The sequence below is a fragment of the Carcharodon carcharias genome, chromosome 3, assembly GCF_017639515.1.
Source record: "Carcharodon carcharias isolate sCarCar2 chromosome 3, sCarCar2.pri, whole genome shotgun sequence".
Lineage (NCBI taxonomy): Eukaryota > Metazoa > Chordata > Chondrichthyes > Lamniformes > Lamnidae > Carcharodon > Carcharodon carcharias.
In genome coordinates, this window is record NC_054469.1 from 17,951,957 (window position 1) to 17,969,316 (window position 17,360).

Below are 17,360 nucleotides of genomic sequence, written 5' to 3' on the forward strand. Positions count from 1 at the left end.
AGTACGTTCTGCGCCCTCTGTGTTAGGTACACTCTGCTTTCTCCAGTAAGTTGTGTTCAGCAGACCAGGTAAGGATGGCTAAAGTGAACCAGATGGCTTTTTATGACAATCACTATCCTTTTAATTCCAGATTTCTGTCAAATTCAAAATTCCACCATCTCCGTGGTGGGAATTGAACGCAGATCCCCAGAGCATTATGCTGGGTCTCTGGATTACCAATGACATTACCACTATGTCACCATCTCCCTCTGGGTATAGTAGCACGGACATTGACTGGTACTTGGTACAGAAGCACAGTCACCAACTGGGTACTGGGTAGAGTAACACTGGGTACAGTAATAGGCACTGTCGGGGTACAGTGACACGGACACTGGGTATAGTAACACAGACACTGGGTATAGTAACACAGACACTGGGTACAGTAACACAGATACTGTCTGGGTACAGTGAGACTGGATACAGTAACGCACACACTGCCTGGGTACAGTAAGATGGGGTACAGTAACACAGATACTGTCTGGGTACAGTAACATGGATACTGAGTATAGTAAAACCGTACAGACACTGCCTGGGTACAGTAAGACTGGGTATAGTAAAAGACATTGCCTGGGTACAGTAACACGGTACAGTAACACAGACACTACCTGGGTACAGTAAGACTGGGTACAGAAACAGACACTCTGGGTACAGTAACACGGACACTGCCTGGGTACAGTGAGACTGGGTACAGTAACAGTGCTTGAGTACAGCAATACTGGGTACAATAATACTGACACTGTTTGGGTACAGTATGACTGGGCACAGTAACACAGACACTGCCTGGGTACAGTGAGACTGGGCACAGTAACACAGACACTGCCTGGGTACAGTAAGACTGGACAGTAACACAGTGCTTGGGTACAGTAAGACTGTGTACAGTCACACATTGCTTGGGTACAGTAACACGGTACAGTAACATGGACACTGCCTGGATACAGTAAGACTGGGTACAGTAACATGGACACTGCCTGGATACAGTAAGACTGGGTACAGTAACACGGACACTGTCTGAGTACAATAAGACTGGGTACAGTAACATGGGCTGTAAAACGGGGGGCTGGGGGGGGGGTGATGTTACAGAATAGACTGATTTGGTACAAGGAGTCTTTGTGGCGGATTCCATTGCCTTGTTTAAATTGCAGGTAACCACCATTCGCAAAGAAGGACTGAAGCCTGGAAGGAGAATAACTGGGCAAAGTGCAGGCAGAGGCACGTTCAGCTCTGCTCAGCTCAGCTATGATCTAAGTGAATGGCGGAGCAGGCTCCGGATGTGAAACTCCTGCTCTTCGAGTTCCCGGGCGGGCAGATTTAATGGTCATTCCTCATCCAACAGCACCGTCAGTCACTGAGCCAGAGTTTTGAATTTCTTGTCTTAATTGCAGCTGTTTGGACCCTCATTCAGTACTTTACATTTCAGTTCGGATTCCGCGGATTCGATCACTTTTATTTTCCATTTCAACCTCCCTCAATAATCTTGTTGCAGCCATATTTAGTTTAGACCCGCCACTGCCCTTCCCTTCCCCATCCTGAGTTAACACAATCCCCTAACTCAGGATAGACGGAGGCAGCAGCCTTATCCTGTTTGCTGGTCATCTGCAGCTGTCACTTGCAGCGTTTGGGGAAGGGGGAGTTGTTCTGTTTTAAATGCTGCTTGTTTTGTCACCTCCTATTGTTAGGGCACCTTTGGTGATTTACGGGTTAAAACAGAAGCCAGGATAGGGAAGCGGTGATTCGGGGGGGGGGGGGGGGGGGGAACGCGATGTCTTTAAGAGTTACTCCGCCCTCCAACAAAGTGACATCGAGCCTTTTTTTTGCTCAGAATGCGGAAGTGCTCCAGACTTTTCCAAGTGCAAAGTTTACACTTGGGGTGGTGGTGGGGGTAAAAAAAAAGGGGGGAGAGAGGGAAAAAAACACACACAAAACAAAACTTGTGTTTTTTTTTTTCAAAAATGGTTACTTTTATTTTAACTCGAAGATCGCACTTGTGATTTAACCTTTGGGTGCATTTACAGAACAAGGCTGAACTCTTGGGAATTGCAGACGAGTCGCTTTAACTACACTCCCCAGAACCATATTTGGTAAGTTTTACGAAGTCTCTCTCTCTCTCTCTCCCGCACCAACCTCCTTTCTGTTCACGTTCAAGCTCTCGGGGTCGACTCGTCTGTGCATACATTTGAATTTCTCCTTTAAGCAATGTTAAATTATTTACGAACTCTTTTATTCAAACTTAAAAAGTTTGCTGACTCCCATTTGATTGCAGAGTTTGCAATTCTATCCGGTGGCGGGTTCTATCCGGTGTAATGCACTTCAGACTATTAGTGCTGATAGTAACTGAGTCGATTTTTTTTTCTCTTACCTGTGTTCGTGTCCCTCCCGCCCCTCCCTCAGTGGTAAGATTGCTTCAGATGTTGGGTGTGTGTTTAAGCAGTTTGCCACTGTGCCTGGGCTGTTTGTTGGAACTGCAATGATCATTCCCCCCCCCCCCCCCCCCCCCCCCCCTTTTCTGAACGAATGTGATATCTACTCCCGAGGAATTTAAATTGTATTTCTTAATCACGTTCCAGTTCAGAAGGAGGCCATTTGGCCCATCGTGTACATGCTGGCTCTCAATTGGAGAAAGACTGCAGAAAGCTGCAGCACAGTGGGATTTGGGGGTCCTCGTGCATGAATCCCAAAAAGCTAACATACAAGTTCAACAGGTAATAGGGAAGGCAAATGGAACATTGGCCTTTATTTCAAGGGGAATGGAGTATAAAAATAGGGAAGTCTTGCTAAAACTATACAAGGCACTAATCAGACCACACCTAGAATACTGTGAACAGTTTTGGTCCCCTTATCTAAGGAAAGATACACTGACATTGGAGGCAGTCCAGAGAAGGTTCACTAGGTTAGTAGTTTAGAAGAATGAGAGGCGGCCTTATTGAAACATCTGAGATTCTTTGGAGACTTGACAGGTTAGATGCTGAGAGGTTGTTTCCCCTTGTGGGAGAGTCCAGGACCAGAGGGCATAATCTCAGAGTAAGAAGGTGCCCATTTAAAACAGTGATGAGGCATTTCTTCTCTCAGAGGGTAGTCAATCTGTGGAATTCTTTACTGCAGAGGGCTGTAGAGGCTGGGTTGTTAAGTATATTCAAGGCTGAGATAGACAGATTTTTAATCAGTAAGGGGATCAAGGGTTAAGGGGAAAAGGCAGGAAAGTGGAGTTAAGGATTATCAGATCAGCCATGATCTCATTGAATGGTGGAGCAGACTTGATGGGCTGAATGGCCTACTTCTGTTCCTACGTCTTATGGTTACAGCAGACAGTCCACTCGCCCACTGAGATATAAATGGAGAGGAATGGGAGATCGTGCCCATGGAATAACTGACAGGACCAGAGGTGGGGGAGGGGGCCAATGCTGACTTTAGATCCTGCTTGATTTTATATAGTTGGGGATGTTGTCTGTGGATTCCTGAGCTAGAAAGAGGTGGGGGGGGGGGGGGGGGAACGGGAACGGGAGTGTGTGCGGGGGGGAGAAAAATCAGTCATGGTTTATATCCTCCCTGCCATTCCCACACTCTTAGAGGCTGACTGTGGGAACTTGCCCTTTGTGTGTGTGCCTGTTTAGCTAGTGCACTGAGGTCTTAAATCACAGTGTGGGCCCACATAATCTAGGTGAGGCACTCCAGTGCTTCACTGAGAGAGTGCTGCACTGTCAGAGATGCCATCTTTTGATGTGATGTGAAACCCATACCTTGTCTGCCCTCTTGGAGACCATGCAGCACACTGGTAATGCCAATCCAGTGTCCACCAAAACAGCTGAACTGGCCCCTTCATGTCATTGCTGTTTGCAGGATTTTGTTGAATGCAAAATTGACTGCTGCATATCCTCATATAGCAACCACACTTTAGTGGCTCATTGCCTGAGGGTGTACAGGGTGTTACAGTAACATTAATCTTTCTCTTTCCCCCACCCTGCCCCTCACCACTGTGGCTGTGACCAGCTGACCATTTATAGGTGTTAATTCACTATTCAGCTATTAGCATGGATTATAAATCATAGTCACCCTGACACAGAAGGAGGCTATTCACTCCATTGAGTCCATGCCAGCTCTCTGTAGAGCAATCCAGTCAGTCCTGATGATCTGCCCTATAGTAGTCCTGCAAGTTTATTTCACTCAAGTGCCCACCCAATTGTCTTTTGAAATCACTCCGTGTTCACCACCCTCTGGCAGTGTGTTCCAGGTCATTGCCACACGCAGCAAAAAAAGTCTTCCTCACATTATCCATGCATTTTTAAAATTATTCTTTCACGGGATGTGGGTGTCGCTGGCTGGGCCAGCTTTTATTGCCAATCCCTAGATGCCCTTGAGAAGGTGGTGTTGAGCTGCCTTCTTGAACCGCTGCAGTCCATGTGCTGTTAGGGAGGTAGTTCCAGGATTTTGACGCAGCGACAGTGAAGGGACGGCGATATATTTCCAAGTCAGGCTGGTGATTGACTTGGAGGGGAACTTCCAGGTGGTGGTGTCCCCATATGTCTGCTGCCCTTGTCCTTCTGGATGGTGGTGGTCATGGGTTTGGAAGGTGCTGTTGAAGGAGCCTTGTTGAGTTGCTGCAGTGCATCTTGTAGATGGTACACACTTGCTGTCACTGCACGTCAGTGGTGGAGGGAGTGAATGTTTAAAGCGGAAATGAGATTCTGGTCAAGTGGGCTGCTTTGCCCTGAATGGTGTTGAATTTCTCAAGTGTTGTTGGAGCTGCACTCATCCAGGCAAGTGGAGAGTATTTGTGCCTTGTAGATAGTGGACAGGCTTTGGGGAGTCAGGAGGTGAGTTCCTTGTCACAGGATTCCCAGCCTCTGACCTGCTCTTGTAGCCACAGTATTTATATGGCTAGTCCAGTTCAGTTTCTGGTCAATGGTAACCCCCTGGATGTTGATAGAGGGGGATTCAGTGATGGTAATTCCATCTCTTGCCCAAAATTTTAAATCCATGTACCCTGGTCATTGTACCATCGGCTAATGGAAACAGCTTTTCTTGTCTACCTTTTCCAAAACTGTCATAATCTTGTTCACCTGAATCAAATCTGCCTCAATCTCCTTTGCTCCAAGGAGAATAGTCCCAGCTTCCCAACCTAACCTTGTAGCTAAAACCCACTTTCCCTGGAACCATTCTGGTAAATCTCTTCAGCACTCACTCAGTGCAGGTTGTGCGTGTTTTAATTTCTTATCGAGTATATCAGAGAAGTGTATGTGACTGATTTTAAAATGTAGGGGTGAGATGCAGCCCCCGAATAATGGGGATGTGCTTCAGACTTCTGTTCCAAGTTTCAGTTTGGAATGATTTACTGTGGGGGTGGGTCAGGGAGGGGAGCAGCAATATTTTTAAAAATTATTCCTAAACACAGTAGTATATTGCTGAAGAAAGACATTTTGTTGAAGCTTTTCATCTTGCACTCATCAGGGCAATCGCAAAAACATCAATGTCAGGGGAAACAACAACTTATACTGTATGAGAAGAGAGTGTTGATTGGTTGGCAAATGGACTCTGGCAGAGAATGCACCAGTTAATGGTGACTGGCAGTTAACTGCCAAGCATTGTTTGAAATTTAAACCAGGCAGCTTGACTCTGGTTAAGGCATTGTCCTGAGGCATAAGCCAGCAAATGGCAGTCACTTATTTTGTTTAGCTGAACCACACAATGTGTGTGCATGTTCTTTCTGTCTGAAAAGAACTGGGCCCTGTGTAAAAAAAAAAATATATGTAGCTTCCAATACGTGCACCATGAGCCTGACTGATGGCCTTAAATTGGTTGTCAGCATAATTTTGAGCACATTGAGGAATAGTTAGCAAGTGTTGTCCAATCACGGAATCCCATTCACAGGATGTGGACGTCGCTGGCTGGGCCAGCATTTATTGCTCATCCCTAATTGCCCTTGAAGGTGGCGGTGAGCTGCCTTCTTGAACTGCTGCAGTCCATGTGGTGTGGGTACACCCACCATGCTGTTAGGGGGGCAGTTCCAGGATTTTGACCCAGCAACAATGAAGGAACGGTGATATATTTCCAAGTTGGAGTGGTTAGGGTTGGGGTTGCTCCCAATGAGCTGCTGTATGATATATAGGACAGGGTTTGTCCTCACAGCTCGCTGATGGCCCTTTACACCCTATCATATTTATGACCAGCATGAATTGACCAAATGGCTGGGTGAGTTGTTGCAAACAGTTTTGAACAAGCTTTCCAGATACACAGTGAAGGATTCTTTCACATTTACGAAGGCCACGACTTGCATATTAATAGCAATGCTTTGTCCAGGTGCTCATTTGGCATCACTAGCCAATTCATCAATGTGTCACTTAAGGAAGCCATAGATGCTTGTACTGCAGCACTATATCATGGCGATCTAGACCCATCACTATTGCGTGAATCAGTATTCGTTGAGCTTATGAACTTGGCAGCTCACACAGTTGAGTTCAGTTTTGATGACACCATGTATACCCAAATAGATGGTGTTGCCATGGGATCCCCTGCAGGCCCAGCACTCGCAAGCATCTTTATTGGGTTCCATAAGAGACATCTCTTCGATGGACTGACACCCAACCTCCTCCTCCTTGCATATTTCCAATATGTGGATGATATGTTTTCTATATTTAAATCTGTAGCAGCATGTAACAATTTCCTTGCATGTCTTAATGGGCTCCATCCTACACTCAATCACTTTTGAAATGGAATCAAATGAACTCCTTTTCCTTTTTGTACTAGTTGAGAAATCTGCCAGGGGGATTCTCTACCTCTGTGTACCGCAAGCCTACTGGTCAATATATGCGTTGGGATTCTTACAGTTCCACACGCTGTAAGATTGGTCATATCGGCAACATTGTAAATAGGGCCCGAGCCATGTGCTCACCGTACAAGCTTGATGCTGAAATAGGGGCATCAAAGGCATCCTGCAGGATAATGGCTACCCTGATCAATCATTTCTCGCTGTATATCGTGCAAATGCATGAACGGGCTTAAGGCTGTAACCTTTGGCTCTGAAAAGTGCCCAATCTACCTCCGATTACCCTGGAAGGGCAAGGTATCTCAAAGATTTGAGCAACAGGTGAAGCTAGCTGTTTTACGCTGCTACTATGCAGGAGCAACATGAGTGGTATTTGCCACTTACAGGATGCTGCTGTCAAGCTAAGAAGACTTTTTGCCTATCACACAAATGAGTAATGTGGTATATGAATTTCAGTGCGAGCGTGATGCCAGATATGTAGGCTGTACGTCCCATAGACTGGCAGATTGTATCAAACAGAATGTCCCTTCTGCTGTTTGCAACAGACAAGCTACATACTGTACCCAACCAGCCCATGCTTGCAAAAATCAAAACACAATGTCCAACTTTAGATGTGAGTCCGCGATTGGACAGCATTTGCTAAAGAACCCTCAGTGTGCTAAAAGTTATGCTGACAACCAATTTAAGGCTGTCAGTTGGGCTCGTAGTGTTACACATTTGCATGTACCAGAAGCGACATATATTTATTCACAGGGCCCTGTTCTTTGCAGGCAGAAAGAAAATTACGCTTGTTTCAGCTAAACAAAATAAGTGATAGCCATTCACTGGTTCATTTCTAAAGGCAATGCCTTGACCAATCAGAGTCAAGCTGCTGGTTTAAATTTGAAACATTACTTGGCAGTTAACTGTCAATCTCCATTCACTGGTGCATTCTCCATGGCAACGCTTCTACCAATCAGAGTCCACTTGCCAACCAATCAGCACTATCTTCTCATACTGTATATAAAATTGTTGCTTCCTCCGACATTGGTATTCTTGAAATTGTCCTGATGAGTGCAAGACAAAAAGTTTCAACAAAATGTCATCATTCAGCAATACTCAAGCTCTGTGCTACCAAATGACTACAATAGTGTATTTTTTAAAAATTCATTTATGGGATGTGGCCTTCGCTGGTTAGGCCAGCATCTATTGCCCATCCCTAATTGCCCTTGAGAAGGTGGTGGTGAGCCGCTTTCTTGAACCATGATTCAACAAAACTCTATTGTATTGGCATTGCTGGTAACATCAGAATGTTTTTGAGATTATGTACTGTTCTGTCTCAGTGCTATCATGGTGCTTTAATTATTGACGTACCCCGTCTGAGATCCCTGTATGGGTTAATTGTGTAATGTGGAGTAGGAGGGGAACTGCTATTATGTTTTGATCTTACAACTTCCCATAGGAGACTCTTTGCTTCTGGGTGACTGCAAAAAGCATCTAGTCTGAAAAGATCATGTTGACAACTAACTAGGCCCTGATTAGATAATGCTTCTCAAATTCATTTCTCCTTTTCAAGACTACACTGTTTCGACCTGAGTGTCCTAAAGTAAAGCAGCTTCAGTAACAATAAGGGCAAGTTTTAAACTCGCTCGAAACCCAGAGTTAAAATTGGACCCTATGTCTCATGGTGGGGCTGGATGGCTGTGGGCTTTGTTGAATCCAAACCCAAGAGACCATCAGCCAACTGCCCTGTCCTGTGGTTTGAAATGAGATTTGACTTTCACTGTTTGGTCAGAATTCATATCCATGAACACAGACACTAGAGACAGCATGTGCAAACCTAACTTGTATGTGTACAGGTGATCTACAATATCTTTAACCCCGGCGTGGACAAACCTGACTTATGTGTACAGGTGATCCACAATATCTTTAACCCTTGTGTATAGATTATCTATAATTTCTGTAAACCTGGATTCTTAGATGAGAGTTTCATGGTGAATAAACAGGGGACTTGGGCTAATTGGACAGCTCTTCCAAAAAGCCAGCTCACACATGATGGGCCGAATAACCTCATTTTCTACTGTTTCATTCGAAGTAATCTGAGTACCAGGACATGATCCAACTTGAAGTCAGGGCTAGGCGCTGGCCTGAATTGGTTGTGTTCTAGATGGGCAGGGGCCAGGTGTATTCCAGATAGTCCTAGTTGTTTGGATAGTCCTTTACTCACTTATTCTTGGTGCTGAGCAGCTTACGAACCCTTTTGCAGGTCTATGGGGAAAGAGCGGAGGAGTGGGACTGATTGTGTCACTTTTGTTAAAGAGCCGGCACATGCACAATGGGCAGAATGGCCTCCTCCTGTGATGTATGTCTATGTTTCCTGTGCCAACGATTTACTCTTTTGATTAGATTTGATCATGCGTTTGCCTACTTAACAGTCGCTGGACTCAAAGCTGGTGATTGTTCCCCAGGTTTGGATGATGCAACGAAGCATTAGTAATTGCAAGTTAGTCTGTCTGGTTGATGTTGCTAGTGCTGACTGTTTAGCAATGATCTCTGTTGTCACTATTTGGGAAAAGTGGCTGTCTTTGCCTTTTTAAAATTGTTGTTCTAGTTTACTGAGGTCTGCCCTTTCTTGATTTGTTGTAAAAATTGATGACGTGCCTGTTTTCCTTGTGAAAGCAGCTTTGCTGTTCCTGTGAATTTGCCTGTCTTGTGTGCCTGTGCGATCAGAAACAAACTGTCCCTGACTGTAGCCGTTCAGTGTGGGGCAGAAGGGACGGGGGGGGGGTGGCGAGCAAAGCATTAGCCTAACAGCAAGCTGGATCGCGCTACCTGTACTCGGACTGCTATAGAATGGTACAATACAAAATGAGGCTATTCGGCCCACCCTGCCTGTCCTGGCTCTTTGGAAGAGCTACACAATTCGCCCATCTCCTCTTCTGTTTCGCCGAAAAGCTCTCATTTACGGCATCCAACATTAAACGGGTCGTATGTCACCTGTCCACACACCATTTCTAGTGTCTGTGTGTGCTCATGGTGTTTACCCCTCCCCTCCCATCCCCGCCACCCCTGTAATCTCCTCCAAACCCACAACCCTCCTAGGTATCTGCGTTCCTCTAATTCTGGCTAATTGTGTATTCCTAATTATAATTGCTGCATCACTGGCGGCCAGGACTCCGGATGCTTAGGCCCCAGGCTCTGGGATACCCTCTCTGCACCTCCCCGCCTCTCTCTACCTCACTCTTATCCTTTGAGATTCTTGTTAAAATCTACCTCTTTGACCAAGTTTTTGATCACCTAACCTCCTATCCCCTTGTGCGGCTCAGTGTCATTCATCACTCTTTGTTATATAATGCCCCTGTGAAGAGTTTTTACAATATTTCGTTTCGTTTCATTAAAGGCGCTATTTAAGTAGAACTTATTGTTGGACATGAGCTATTCTGAAAAGCTTTCTTAAAAGTGGAATTAAATTCTGCATTGCGCTGCTTTAGGATTTGGCGAGAATTTTATTACGTGAAAATCCCACAGGTATTTTGAGATTTTCCACAATTTAACTTCAGGAAACTTTTTTTTAAAATCCCTGTTCTCTTCTGGAACTCCTGGGACTGTGACAACCAGCTTCATTTCAGTAACTCGCTTCAGTGGGTGACTTTCCCCATTGAACCATGGCCCATTACCTCCCATTGGAGGACTAGGAACATAGGAACAGGAGAAGGCCATTCGGCCCATCGAGCCTGCTCTGCCATTCAATACGCCCAAGGCTGGTTAAACCCTTCAATGCCTATTACCCACACTATCCCCATAACTCTTTACGTTACTGTTAATCAGAAATCTATCAATCTCTACCTTAATTATGCTCAATGACTGAGTTTCCACAGCCCCCTGGGGTAGAGAGTTCCAAAGATTCACAACCCTCTGAGTAAAGAAATTTCTCCTAATCTCGGACCTAAGTGGCTCTCCCCTTATTTTGAAATTGTGTCCCCTGGTTTTAGACTCCCCAACCAAGGGAAACAGCTTATCTGCATCTACCCTGCTTATTCTTTTAAGTATTTTGTAGGTTTCAATGAGATCACCTCTCATTCTTCGAAACCCTGGAGAATATAAGCCCAATTTCCCCAATCTCTCTTCATAGGACAGTGCCACCATCTCGAGAACAAGTCTGGCAAACCTTCGTTGCGCTCCCTCTATGGCAATAATTTCCTTTCTGAGGTAAGGGGACCAAAACTGCACTCAGTACTCCAGGAGCGGTCTAACCAAGCTTCTATACAATTGAAGCAAGACTTCACTACTCCTGTCCTCAAATCCTCTTGCGATAAAGGCTAACATTCCATTATCCTTCCTAATTGCTCGCAGCACCTGCATGTTAGCTTTCAGTGACTTATGGATAAGGATTCCCAGGTCCCTTTGTACATCTACACTTTCTAATCTCTTACCATTTAGGAAATACTCTGCACATCGGTTCCTCACATTTTTCCACATTATATTCCATCTTCCATGTCCTTGCCTACTCACTAAGTCTGTCCAAATCCTCCTGTAGCCACTTTGCATCTTCCTCACAACACACATTCCCACCTTTGTATCATCTGCAAACTTGGAAATATTACATTTGGTCCCCACATTGAATCATTGATATACATTGTGAGCAGCTGGTGCCCAAGTACTGATCCTTGTGGTACCCCACGAGTCATTGCCTGCCAACACGAGAATGACTCATTTATTCCTACTCTTTATTTTCTGCTTGTTAGCCAATCCTTAATCCATGCCAGTATACTGCCTCCTGTCCCATGAGCTTTTATTTTGCTAATCAACCTCCTGTGGGGGACTTTATCAAAGTCTTCTGAAAATCCAAGTATACTATGTCCATCGACTCTCCTTTATCAATTTTGTTATAAACATCCTCAAGAAACTCCAGCAAGTTTGTCAAACATGATTTTCCATTCGCAGATCCATGCTGACTATACCCATTCAGATAATGATTATCCAAGTAGCCATTTATCACCCTCTTTATTATAGATTCTCGCATTTTCCCAACTACTAATGTCAAGCTAACAGGTCTGTAGTTCCCTGTTTTCTCTCTCCCTCCCTTCTTAAATAACGGGGTGACATTTGCTACCTTCCAATCTTCAGGAACCATTCCAGAATCTATAGAACTTTGGAAAATGATCACCAATGCATCCACTATCTCTACAGCAACCTCCTTCAACACTCTGGGATGCAGAATTTCAGGTCCCGGGGACTTATCAACTTTCAGTCCCATTAATTTCTCCAACACAACCTTCTTACTTATACTAATTTCCTTCAACTCCTCATTGTCCCTGAGTCCCTTGGATCTCTCATTCTGGGAAATGTCTTGTATCTTCCTCAGTGAAGACAGAGGAAAGAAATAATTATTTAGCTTCTCTGCCAATTTGCTATTCCCCATTATGAATTCCCCTGACTCTGCCTGTAATGGACCCACATTTGTCTTAGCCAAGTGCTTCCTTTTTACGTACCTAGAGAAGCTTTTACAGTCCATTTTATGTTTTTTGCTGGATTGGGTTCATATCCTATTCTCCCTTTCTTTACCTGTTTCCTAGTCTTCCTTTGCTGTATTTTAAAAACCTCCCAATCCTCAGGTTCACTGCTACTTCTGGCAACTTTATAAGCCTTTTCTTTTAATCTTATACAATCATTAACTTCCTTTGTCAGCCACAGTTGACTGACATTTTTTGGGGTTTTTGCCCCTTGAGGAAATGTATAGGTGCTGTAAGCTATGTAATAGTTCTTTGAAGACTACCCACTGCCAATGTGCAGCCAGCCATACCTTTTAATGTATTTTCCCAATCCACCTCAGCCAATTTGTCCCTCATGCTTTCATAGAGCAACATTTTCTTCCCCATTTTGGAGGGGAGTGCAGGAGCGAACATGGGTGGACAGCCTTCTGATTGGCGCTGCACTCAGTGAGGTGGGGGGGGGGGGTGCGGGTCGTGCCGCCATTTTAAGTGGTTGCACCAATTAAGGCCCGCCAAGCGTGACATCCGCCAGGAAGCGCTATACGCTCCATGTGCGGGTGGGGAGGATTCCCTCAGCCGGGAGTGTGCTCTTGTCACGCCTGCGCGAATGAGTGCACAGATCTCCGAGGCAAAGCGCTGCCTCGGGGAGATTGGCTCCGATTGAAAACTTTAAATAAGATGCTGTCACGTGAGCTGGGACATGTCCATAACTCTTATTAAAACACTTCATAAAAATTTAGATACCCTCGTGAAACCTCATCCCGCCCGCCTGGACTCCCGGCCTGCCCGCCGACCTTAAGGTTGGACAGACGAGTCCACTGACCCTCTTTAATTAGTTTTTTAATGGCTTTAATAGGCTGTTGACAGTTTGGCGTGTACGCAGCCCATTCGGCTGTGTGCCCACTGAACTGAGAATCTCAATGACATGGGGTGACGACAGAGATGCACGCCCGATGTAGCCCCGCATCATTTTACGTGTCGGCAAGTGGGCCCCACCCCCAGTTCCCCAACCGGAAGATGCTGCCCATAATTTCCCTTATTAAATTTTTAACACCCTTGCATCGAAGTGAACTACCTCACTTTCAAACATAATGTAAAATTTTTTATCATATTGTGGTCAATCATCCCTAAAGATTCTTTTACAACAAGATTATTCATTAGCTATTTTTCATTTCATCACACTAGGTGTAAAATAGCCTGTGCTCTAGTCAGCTCCTCAACATACTGCTCTAGAAAACATCCCTAACACACTCCTGAAACTCGTCTTCTGCAGCATTAGTGCTCAATTGGTTTACCCGGTCCATACGCAGATTGAAGTCACCCACGATTACTGTATTGCCCATGTTACATGCTTCTCTCATCTCCCGATTAATACCATGTCCCACATTCCCATTAATGTTTGGCGGCCTATAAACAACCCCAACCAATGTCTGCTGCCCTTTGCTGTTTCTTAACTCCACCCAAACAGATTCCACACATTGCCCTTGCGATCTGAGAACCTCCCTTACTAATGCACTGATCCCATCCCTTATTATCAGCGCAATTCCACCTCCTTTCCCTTTTTGTCTTCCTTCCGCCGTTCAAGTTCCGAAACCTGCAACTCGAGCTTGTGCAGCTGGTGACACTTCCTACAGATGTGTTGGTCGGGGTCACATGGTGCATCCACGACTTCACACGTACCGCAGGATGTACACTCCACTCGGCCAAGCTGACCTGCCTTCCCGTAACTGTAAAAACTATTTATTACACTTAAAATAGAATAAATTACTAGCAACTTAACTTCACTAAAGTTAGCTTACTTTGTTTTACTTTATTTCACTTTGACTTGATTTAACTTTTCTGCCCTATTGCTAGTGTTCCTTACTGAAATTCAAGTAGCTGCTTCTTTATAAATGATATGTTTTTCTAGTTTTAAGCTATTTAAACACACTCACTCCACATCAGCAGCTTCTCACCAACCAATGAACTTAGTTTTCCTGTGACGTCGCTCCTGAATTATTTTTCTCAAAGTCAGCCCGCTGCCTGAATAGAGGTAGCCTTCCACTCCCAGAAGATGAGCGAAGGCCCCGACCCTCACCCTCTATTTAACTGCTGCCCGGGTAGAGGCGTCCCTCGCAGGCCCAGTTGCCTCCGCTCCCAGAAGGTGACTACGTTGTCTCATCTGTTCGGCATCTTCCTCCGATAGGATCGATGGCTGAAGTGTGGGATTTGCCAGGGACAGGATCAAGTCTTTGAGCTTGTCCCAACCCTCCAATGGTTCATTGGAGCCTCAATACACCACGTCTCCTCACACCACCTACATTTTATCCAGGTTTAAATTTTGATAATGACACTGCGCCAATAGCAATGCTTCATATCTTGGGTTCTTCATCACTTTTTAAAATAGTGCAGAAAGGAATTCCATATTTGTTCAATGTTCCTCAGGTGTCTGTTCAAGTACCCGCTGAGCCAGAAAGATGAGACTTGAGCATTGAATCAATGATTACACTTTGGACCTTTAGGATGAGGGTTGCCCCGGAGTCCCTGGAGAACACAGCTACCAACTACTCTGAGAAAAATCATGGTCGCATTTTTAAAAAAATAAAATTGTTTTTCAGAACTTTAAACACTTGCCTACTGTCGTAACAAATGTTTGGACCTGGGCAGGAGAAGAGACCTTTTAGTCAAGAATCATTTGATTGGGTAACTTAAGTTGGCGTAAGAAAACTGCAAAGCCCGGTCTATTAAGCGAGCGATGGCAAGAGGGTTTGGGGGTGAGCGGGTGGGTGTTCAGGAGAGGGATGGGAATTGGGGACTGGATGTCACGTGGTGAAACCTCCAGGAATGTGTTGAACCAGAATCGGCAACCCAAATAAGGACAGGAGTAGGTCAAAGCCAACATTTCGGTGGAGCACTGAGGTTGCGCTGCATCGAACCAGCAGATGATAGATTGAGGGCCTCGTTCAAATGAGTACAAGAAATGCAAAGAACTATGGACGAGTCTCCAAGGCCACTGCCCAATATCCCTCTGATCATTCACGTTTTTGTGCGCTCCTGCTCTGCACAAATTGGCAGTCGCCTCTTCCTGCATAACAATAGGTACACTTGAAACAGTGATAGATTGCTGTACACAAACAGGCTCATGGTGAACGCGAATATAGTCGTGGTGAAGGTGTCACGATTTCGAATGAATTCTCCAGGATGATTCAGTGTCACTGGGGGAGTGGGGGGGGGAGGGTTTAAAACAAATATTAATCGGAGCTCCTCGTATTTCACGGCACCCGGCCCACTTTTTTTTTTTGAGGCCTACGGGCAGAGATTTGTGTGAGAATTCTTCACCACCTAACCAGTATGACTGAAAACAGATGATTTGATCATTATCGCATTGCAGTTTGTGAGAGCTTGCTGTGTGTAAATTGGCTGTCGCGTTTCCCACATTAGAACAGTGACTACGCTTCAAAAATACTGCGTTGGCTGGGAAGTGTTTTGGGAAGTCTTGAGTCATGAAAGGCACTATAAGGTCTTGTGTTTTATAAAGGGCATGAAAAGGCTTGAAATCAGCAGAAATCAAATCCTATCCCTGGTTTTGACCCACTGTTTTGCCAGTCAGTCCCAGTGCATGATTCCTTTTATGGAGAGCGAAGATTTCCAGAATTGTGCTGAACATGGGTAGGCGATGGTATTGTCGCTGGACTAGTAATCCAGAGACCCAGGGTAATACACTGGGGACCTGGGTTCGAATCCCACCATGGCAGATGGTGGAATTTGAATTCAATAAAAATCTGGAGTTAAAAGTCTAGTGATGACCATGAAACCAATCGTCGATTGTTGTTTAAAAAAAACCCCACCTGGTTTACTGATCACCTTTGAGGAGGGAAATCTGGGGTCCTTACCTGATCTGGTCTCCACGTGACTCCAGACCCACAGCAATGGTGGTTGACTCTTAAATGCCGTCTGAAGTGACCTAGCAAACCGCTATAAAGTCTCAAAAAAAAAAGGAATTAAACTCGACGGACCACCCGGCATCGGCCTAGGCGCTGGAAACGACAATGGCAAACTCGGCCCTGTCGACCCTGCAAAGTCCTCCTTACTAACATCTGGACGCTAGTGCAGTTTCAGACTAGTCAATCAACAGCCTGACATAGTCATGGAATCATATCTTACAGATAAGGTGCCTTACAGACACCACCATCACCATCCCTGGGTCTGTCCTGCCGGTGGGACAGGACAGACCCAGCAGAGGTGGCGGCGCAGTGGTATACAGTCGGGGGGGAGTTGCCCTGGGAGTCCTCGACATCAACTCTGGGCCCCGTGAAGTCTCATAGCATCAGGTCAAACATGGGCAAGGAAACCTCCTGCTGATTAAAATGTACTGCCCTCCCTCAGATGATGAATCAGTGCTCCTCCATGTTGAACACCACTTGGGGGAAGCACTGAAGGTGGCAAGGGAGCAGAATGTACTCTGGGTGGGGGACTTCAATGTCCATCACCAAGAGTGGCTTGGAGCAGCACTACTGACCGAGCTGGCCGAGTCCTAAATGACATAGCTGCTAAACTGGGTCTGTGACAGGTGGTGAGGGAACCAAAAAGAGGGAAAAACACACTTGACCTCATCCTCACCAACCTGCCTGCCACAGATGCATCTGTCCATGACAGTATCAGTAGGAGTGACCACCTCACAGTCATTGTGGAGCCGAAGTCCCACCTTCACATTGAGGATACCCTCCATCATGTTGTGTGGCACTACCACCGTGCTAAATGGGATGGATTTCAAACAGATTCAGCAACTCAGGACTGGGCATCCATGAGGTGCTGTGGGCCATCAGCAGCAGCAGAATGGTACTCAAACACTATATGGAAAGAGAGTCTGGAGAATTGATAATGGAAAACAAGGCGATAGCAGATGAATTGAACAGGTATTTTGCATCAGTTTTCATTATCAGGTATATAAGTAACAGCCCAGAAGCAGCTATAAACCAAGAAATGGAACTGGGGAAGGAAGTCAGGGAAATTACAGTCACCAGAGAAGTGGTGCTGAGTAAATTGTTGGAGCTGCAGACTGACAAGTGCACGGGTCCTGATGGACTTCATCCTAGGGTCTTAAAAGAAGTGTC

The 17,360-nt window shown here is 45.4% G+C and overlaps 1 protein-coding gene across 1 annotated transcript in view; it reads left to right on the forward strand.

Annotated features, from left to right (window-relative positions):
- Positions 1-1,990: 1,990 nt before the first annotated feature.
- Positions 1,991-17,360, forward strand: part of zbtb47b (zinc finger and BTB domain containing 47b) — a 257,030-nt gene continuing 241,660 nt past the window's right edge. The window contains exon 1 of the mRNA XM_041184092.1: positions 1,991-2,117. The gene's annotated coding sequence lies outside the window, so the exon portion shown is untranslated. The remainder of the gene's footprint in view (positions 2,118-17,360) is intronic.